Genomic DNA, 8,240 nt, shown 5'->3' on the forward strand with positions numbered 1-8,240 from the left:
GGCCGCTGGGTAGGGGTGCCGCTGATTGACTAGATGGGTCAGCTAGCACTCTAAGCCAATCAGTAGCTCCCCATTCATAAAAACGTAAAACATTTTTATGAACCGGGAACTAGCGATTGGCTTAGAGTGTCAGCTGACCACTCTAGCCAATCAGCGGCACCCATGCCCAACGTCAATCTGCACTTCCTGACACTCTGTTTCAGAAGTCGAATACCACTGAGCGACCTGGAGATCTGGAGCTGAAGGAAGCCTTTGGGGGAAGCACCCAGGGGCCTCCTTGCATCACAGCATTTTCATTTAGATAAAGTTGTTATGGTGACCAGAATGTTCCTGTAATTTGATGAAAGAAACACTATAGTGTCAGGAATACAAACATATATTCCTGACACCATAGTTGTGAAAACGCTATTCATCCTTGCTTTATGTGAAAATGACTATGCTCCTTCCCTTTCATGACACTGTCAAAAAGGTGCCAAGCTTGGATGTCATTACAATTATGCAACCTCTCCCCGGAAAAATTCCTGCGGACGTCCATGCTCAGGGTCCCCATGTTCCCCAGTGTCCCAATGTCTCAGCGTCCCCATGTCTCGGAGCTGCTGTCTGGACTCTCTGTGCAGAGCTGCTCCCCCGTGGATCAGTGAGTAGAGAGAGGCAGGGAGGGAGATACTGTAACTTCTTATCACTGCCTCTCTCCACACAAACAGCGACCCCTACTGGCCGGCGCTGCTATTGCAGAATAATCTATGTTTATACTGAGACAGACATTTGTATTGCCGGTATTACTGCAATACCGGCACCGGCTAGGCAGCCTCAAATACCTGAGAAATACTTCTGAGAAATACCGGGCAACCCTAAGAAATACATGAGAAATACCTGGCAACCCTAAGAGTAGTGTGTAAAAAAAAAAAATGTAAAAAAAAAAATTTTTTTTTTTTTTTTTTTTAAAACCAATGGGCCTATTCCATGGGCCTGGGCCTGGAGCTGCAGCTCCATCAGCCCCTATGTTAATCCGGCCCTGAGCGAACCTTATGTGTTTGTGCACTTGGTGCCATATGAATCTGAGTAATAAAAACGTATGATTTGTAACGTATTGTGCGCATATTATTGGAAGAAAACACAATACGTCTGACTTGTCTAGGACTCTGAATCCTGTAAGCAGATTCAGAGATCAAATGACAAATACTGAGTTTAACATATACTGTTGCATGTCCCCCATGTAAGATTTGAGACCTAGTGCTTGATACCCAATGCACATACCAGTTATGTGACTTGAGAATTGTAAGTATGTGACATGGGTAGGCTACAGTAATGCACCAAATACAGTCATGCCGAAGATACATTTATTATATGACAGAGGCTATGTGCATCAAGGTGCAGCCCTTAACCTGGTAACCCTCGTGGGATGTGTGGGGTTGTTAATCAATTGTTTGAAACTTAACTGGCAGAGTATTTGAGTAACGAGACCGTACAGCCCGATTATGTTTTTAAATACTAATGAAGATGTTCTAAGCAACCTGACCCTTAAATTACCCTAGAAAACACTGGATCTAAGTATATGTGTTATGTAAATTATGAACCATGTAAGACCACATGTGGGATGGTATCAGGTGTGAAAACTCAGGACTCTTTTGAGACAGCAGGATAACTGATGCAGACAAAGGTTATACCGTACTTTCCCCTGACACGGAGAAAAAACAAAAAACCTTTAATAAATATCATATCTAACTTTACAACAATTGTGCCCCATGTATGTAAAACATAATTCATTCTTATTAACAAATTGTATGGGAACGCTGTTACCCTGATAGGTTTGTTGTTACTCACTTTATGTGGCCTTGTGTGGCTGTGCATGATGGGACTGAGCTGACCTTATCTATACACTGATAATTACATGTCGCTCTGTATAATGATACTGAGTATCTATACACTGATAATAAACCTGTCGCTCTGTATAACAATACTGAGTATCTATACACTGATAATAAACATGTCGCTCTGTATAATAATACTGAGTATCTATACGCTGATAATAAACATGTCGCTCTGTATAATAATACTGAGTATCTATACACTGATAATAAACATGTCGCTCTGTATAATAATACTGAGTATCTATACACTGATAATAAACATGTCGCTCTGTATAATAATACTGAGTATCTATACACTGATAATAAACATGTCGCTCTGTATAATAATACCGAGTATCTATACACTGATAATAAACATGTCGCTCTGTATAATAATACTGAGTATCTATACGCTGATAATAAACATGTCGCTCTGTATAATAATACTGAGTATCTATACACTGATAATAACCATGTCGGTGTATAATAATACTGAGTATCTATACACTGATAATAAACATGTCGCTCTATAATAATACTGAGTATCAATACGCTGATAATAAACATGTCGCTCTGTATAATAATGCTGAGTATCTATACACTGATAATAAACATGTCGCTCTGTATAATAATACTGAGTATCTATACGCTGATAATAAACATGTCGCTCTGTATAATAATACTGAGTATCTATACACTGATAATAACCATGTCGGTGTATAATAATACTGAGTATCTATACACTGATAATAAACATGTCGCTCTGTATAATAATACTGAGTATCTATACGCTGATAATAAACATGTCGCTCTGTATAATAATACTGAGTATCTATACACTGATAATAAACATGTCGCTCTGTATAATAATACCGAGTATCTATACACTGATAATAAACATGTCGCTCTGTATAATAATACTGAGTATCTATACACTGATAATAACCATGTCGGTGTATAATAATACTGAGTATCTATACACTGATAATAAACATGTCGCTCTGTATAATAATACTGAGTATCTATACGCTGATAATAAACATGTCGCTCTGTATAATAATACTGAGTATCTATACACTGATAATAAACATGTCGCTCTGTATAATAATACTGAGTATCTAAACGCTGATAATAAACATGTCGCTCTGTATAATAATACTGGGTATCTATACACTGATAATAAACATGTCGCTCTGTATAATAATACTGAGTATCTATACACTGATAATAAACATGTCGCTCTGTATAATAATACTGAGTATCTAAACGCTGATAATAAACATGTCGCTCTGTATAATAATACTGGGTATCTATACACTGATAATAAACCTGTCGCTCTGTATAATAATACTGAGTATCTATACACTGATAATAAACATGTCGCTCTGTATAATAATACTGAGTATCTATACGCTGGTAATAACATGTCGCTCTGTATAATAATACTAAGTATCTATACACTGATAATAAACATGTCGCTCTGTATAATAATACTAAGTATCTATACGCTGATAATTAACATGTCGCTCTGTATAATAATACTGAGTATCTATACGCTGATAATTAACATGTCGCTCTGTATAATAATAACGAGTACCTGTTATGTTTGACGATAGCTGACTATTGTGCAGAGAATTCCTCCCTCCGTATACAGACAGATACTCGGCACTCTCCTATAGCTGCACACAGTTGATCAGCCTGGGGGAGAATTAGATTAGGGAAATGACTACTAATTGTATTGTGTTAACTGATAGACAGAAAGCAACAACACATGGGGGAGGGCAAACAGAGAGGGAAAAGGAACCTTGAAAATATACAACATCCGGAATGTAACGGGGGAGGGATAATACAGAGACTGCCGTACAATACAGAGACTGACGTACAATACAGAGACTGCCATACAATACACAGAGCTGGGTACAATACAGAGACTGCCATACAATACACAGAGCTGCATACAATCCAGAGACTGCCATACAATACACAGAGCTGGGTACAATACAGAGACTGCCATACAATACACAGAGCTGGATACAATACAGAGACTGCCATACAATACACAGAGCTGGGTACAATACAAAGACTGCCATACAATACACAGAGCTGGGTACAATACAGAGACTGTCATACAATACACAGAGCTGGGTACAATACAGAGACTGCCATACAATACACAGAGCTGGGTACAATACAAAGACTGCCATACAATACACAGAGCTGGGTACAATACAGAGACTGCTATACAATACACAGAGCTGGATACAATACAGAGACTGCCATACAATACACAGAGCTGGGTACAATACAAAGACTGCCGTACAATACACAGAGCTGGGTACAATACAGAGACTGCCGTACAATACACAGAGCTGGGTACAATACTGAGACTGCCATACAATACACAGAGCTGGGTACAATACAAAGACTGCCATACAATACACAGAGCTGGGTACAATACTGAGACTGCCATACAATACACAGAGCTGGGTACAATACAGAGACTGCCATACAATACACAGAGCTGGATACAATACAGAGACTGACGTACAATACACAGAGCTGGATACAATACAGAGACTGCCGTACAATACACAGAGCTGGATACAATACAGAGACTGCCATACAATACACAGAGCTGGGTACAATACAGAGACTGCCATACAATACACAGAGCTGGGTACAATACAGAGACTGCCATACAATACACAGAGCTGGGTACAATACAGAGACTGCCATACAATACACAGAGCTGGGTACAATACAGAGACTGCCATACAATACACAGAGCTGGGTACAATACAGAGACTGCCATACAATACACAGAGCTGGGTACAATACAGAGACTGCCATACAATACACAGAGCTGGATAAAATACAGAGACTGCCATACAATACACAGAGCTGGATACAATACAGAGACGGCCATACAATACAGAGACGGCCATACAATACAGAGCCTGCCATACAATACACAGAGCTGGGTACAATACAGAGACTGCCATACAATATACAGAGCTGGGTACAATACAGAGCCTGCCATACAATTCACAGAGCTGGGTACAATACAGAGACTGCCATACAATACACAGAGCTGGGTACAATACAGAGACTGCCATACAATACACAGAGCTGGATACAATACAGAGACTGCCATACAATACACAGAGCTGGATACAATACAGAGACTGCCATACAATACACAGAGCTGGGTACAATACAGAGACTGCAATACAATACACAGAGCTGGGTACGATACAGAGACTGCCACACAATACACAGAGCTGGATACAATACAGAGACTGCCATACAATACACAGAGCTGGATACAATACAGAGACTGCCATACAATACACAGAGCTGGATACAATACAGAGACTGCCATACAATACACAAAGCTGGGTACAATACAGAGCCTGCCATACAATACACAGAGCTGGATACAATACAGAGACTGACGTACAATACACAGAGCTGGGTACAATACAGAGCCTGCCATACAATACACAGAGCTGGATACAATACAGAGACTGACGTACAATACACAGAGCTGGATACAATACAGAGACTGCCGTACAATACACAGAGCTGGATACAATACAGAGACTGCCATACAATACACAGAGCTGGGTACAATACAGAGACTGCCATACAATACACAGAGCTGGGTACAATACAGAGACTGCCATACAATACACAGAGCTGGATAAAATACAGAGACTGCCATACAATACACAGAGCTGGATACAATACAGAGACGGCCATACAATACAGAGACGGCCATACAATACAGAGCCTGCCATACAATACACAGAGCTGGGTACAATACAGAGACTGCCATACAATATACAGAGCTGGGTACAATACAGAGCCTGCCATACAATGCACAGAGCTGGGTACAATACAGAGACTGCCATACAATACACAGAACTGGGTACAATACACAGACTGCCATACAATACACAGAGCTGGGTACAATACAGAGACTGCCATACAATACACAGAGCTGGGTACGATACAGAGACTGCCACACAATACACAGAGCTGGATACAATACAGAGACTGCCATACAATACACAGAGCTGGATACAATACAGAGACTGCCATACAATACACAGAGCTGGGTACGATACAGAGCCTGCCATACAATACACAAAGCTGGGTACAATACAGAGCCTGCCATACAATACACAGAGCTGGGTACAATACAGAGACTGCCATACAATACACAGAGCTGGGTACAATACAGAGACTGCCATACAATACACAGAGCTGGATACAATACAGAGACTGCCGTACAATACACAGAGCTGGGTACAATACAGAGACTGCCATACAATACACAGAGCTGGATACAATACAGAGACTGCCGTACAATACACAGAGCTGGGTACAATACAGAGACTGCCATACAATACACAGAGCTGGGTACGATACAGAGACTGCCATACAATACACAGAGCTGGTACAATACAGAGACTGCCATACAATACACAGAGCTGGATACAATACAGAGACTGTCATACAATACACAGAGCTGGGTACAATACAGAGACTGCCATACAATACACAGAGCTGGGTACAATACAGAGACTGCCATACAATGCACAGAGCTGGGTACGATACAGAGACTGCCATACAATACACAGAGCTGGTACAATACAGAGACTGCCATACAATACACAGAGCTGGGTACAATACAGAGACTGTCATACAATACACAGAGCTGGGTACAATACAGAGACTGCCATACAATACACAGAGCTGGATACAATACAGAGACTGCCGTACAATACATATATATATAAGTTGAGATGTTTGTTTGTCACATACCAGTTTTCTTATCAAATCGAATCAGAGTATCTTGCAGCTAAAACCGTATATTTATTTCAACATACACATCATACGGTAATAACATATGTCATTAACAGTCTTTGTCCAATACAGAGCATTGTTCCAGGTGTTATCCATTTTTGATGTTAAAGGTATTGACCACGAATTCTAAGCTACAATCAGTTTTATGGGTTTTTAAAATTCAATGACAGAGGGGAGTATACATAACATTGCCTTACTTTAACCCCTTAACCCCTTCCCGCCGTTACGACGTTCTATGCCGTCACGGTTTAAGTGGGCTTTAAAGCCGTTGTAACGGCATAGAACGCCGTAACGGCTTTAAGCCCTGGAGCGCCTGGGATACTTACCTTCCCGGCGCTCCGCTTCGGGAGGACTGCCTCACAGCCAAGGCAGCCCCCCCCCCCACGGCAAATCAGGCCCCCGGGGGCCATGTGATTGCTCTCAAAGAGCGATCACATGGCCACCTATAGCTGGCTGTGGATCTGCCAGCAGGGGGCCTGTCTAAAATATTAGACAGTCCCCCTGCTGGTAGGAGTTGTAAAAAAAATAAATTAAACATGTTATAAAATAAAATAAATATTTTTATATATATATAATATATGTATATATATTATATATATATAATATATATGTATATTATATATATTTAACGTCATACATAGTGTATTTTAATACTAATATAAGTACATATATTAGTATTAAAATACACTTAGAATGACGTTACATATATATAATATACATATATATTATATATATAATTTCAATAATTCATTTTTACTATATATAATAGATATATACACATATATTATATATATATAAATACGTATAATTACAATAATAAATAAATAAAATAATAAAATTAATAAATAAAATATTGAAACAAAATTTAATATAAATTATATATCCATATGTAATTTAATTTAGAATTTAAGCACCAACTAGCCTCACTCAGATGTGTTGCCATTGAGCATGTTCCAATATCTGCCAGAGGGGGAGATAGAGCTAAGCTCTTATTACAAAGAGAGACCTACTGGATTTGCCAGTTGGGAACCTTAGCACCCCGAGGCCTCAATGAGAAATGCTCTTTTGTTCCTTTCTGTAACGGACCGTTTCAGCAGACAAGGGGTTAAAATCCATTTAGGCGATATGCCCCTTTCTGAGAGACAGGCACAGCTACTGCAGAACACCAAACTCCCGAACTGGATACAAAATAGCACTCCAAACTGGAACCTCACGAATAGCTGCTAGCAGACGAACAGGAAAAGCATACATCAGCTTACACTCCTAGCAATCAGTCTCCAACAGCATACAGTGAATCCCCCCAAGAACGAGACAAGGCTCCGTGTTGAGGGTCAAGCAGTGGTCTCAGGTCTGGAACACCCAGCCTGCTTTTTATTACAGTTGTGCACATACAGGACACACCCAGAGAGAGGCATAAAACAACCAATCAAGTAACAGTACAACCCACACATCCCCTCCCCTCAGATAAGCAATTAACATAATTATTACTGTGGCAAACCTAGCCACTTCTGAACTATA

General features: G+C 40.0%; 1 protein-coding gene across 1 annotated transcript in view; it reads right to left on the reverse strand.

Annotated features, from left to right (window-relative positions):
* LOC134568501 (oocyte zinc finger protein XlCOF7.1-like) overlaps window positions 1-3,625 on the reverse strand; it is a 78,678-nt gene extending 75,053 nt beyond the window's left edge. Inside the window, exon 1 of the mRNA XM_063427131.1 lies at window positions 3,448-3,625. The gene's annotated coding sequence lies outside the window, so the exon portion shown is untranslated. The remainder of the gene's footprint in view (window positions 1-3,447) is intronic.
* Window positions 3,626-8,240: the final 4,615 nt, after the last annotated feature.

Source organism: Pelobates fuscus, chromosome 7 (genome assembly GCF_036172605.1).
Source record: "Pelobates fuscus isolate aPelFus1 chromosome 7, aPelFus1.pri, whole genome shotgun sequence".
Lineage (NCBI taxonomy): Eukaryota > Metazoa > Chordata > Amphibia > Anura > Pelobatidae > Pelobates > Pelobates fuscus.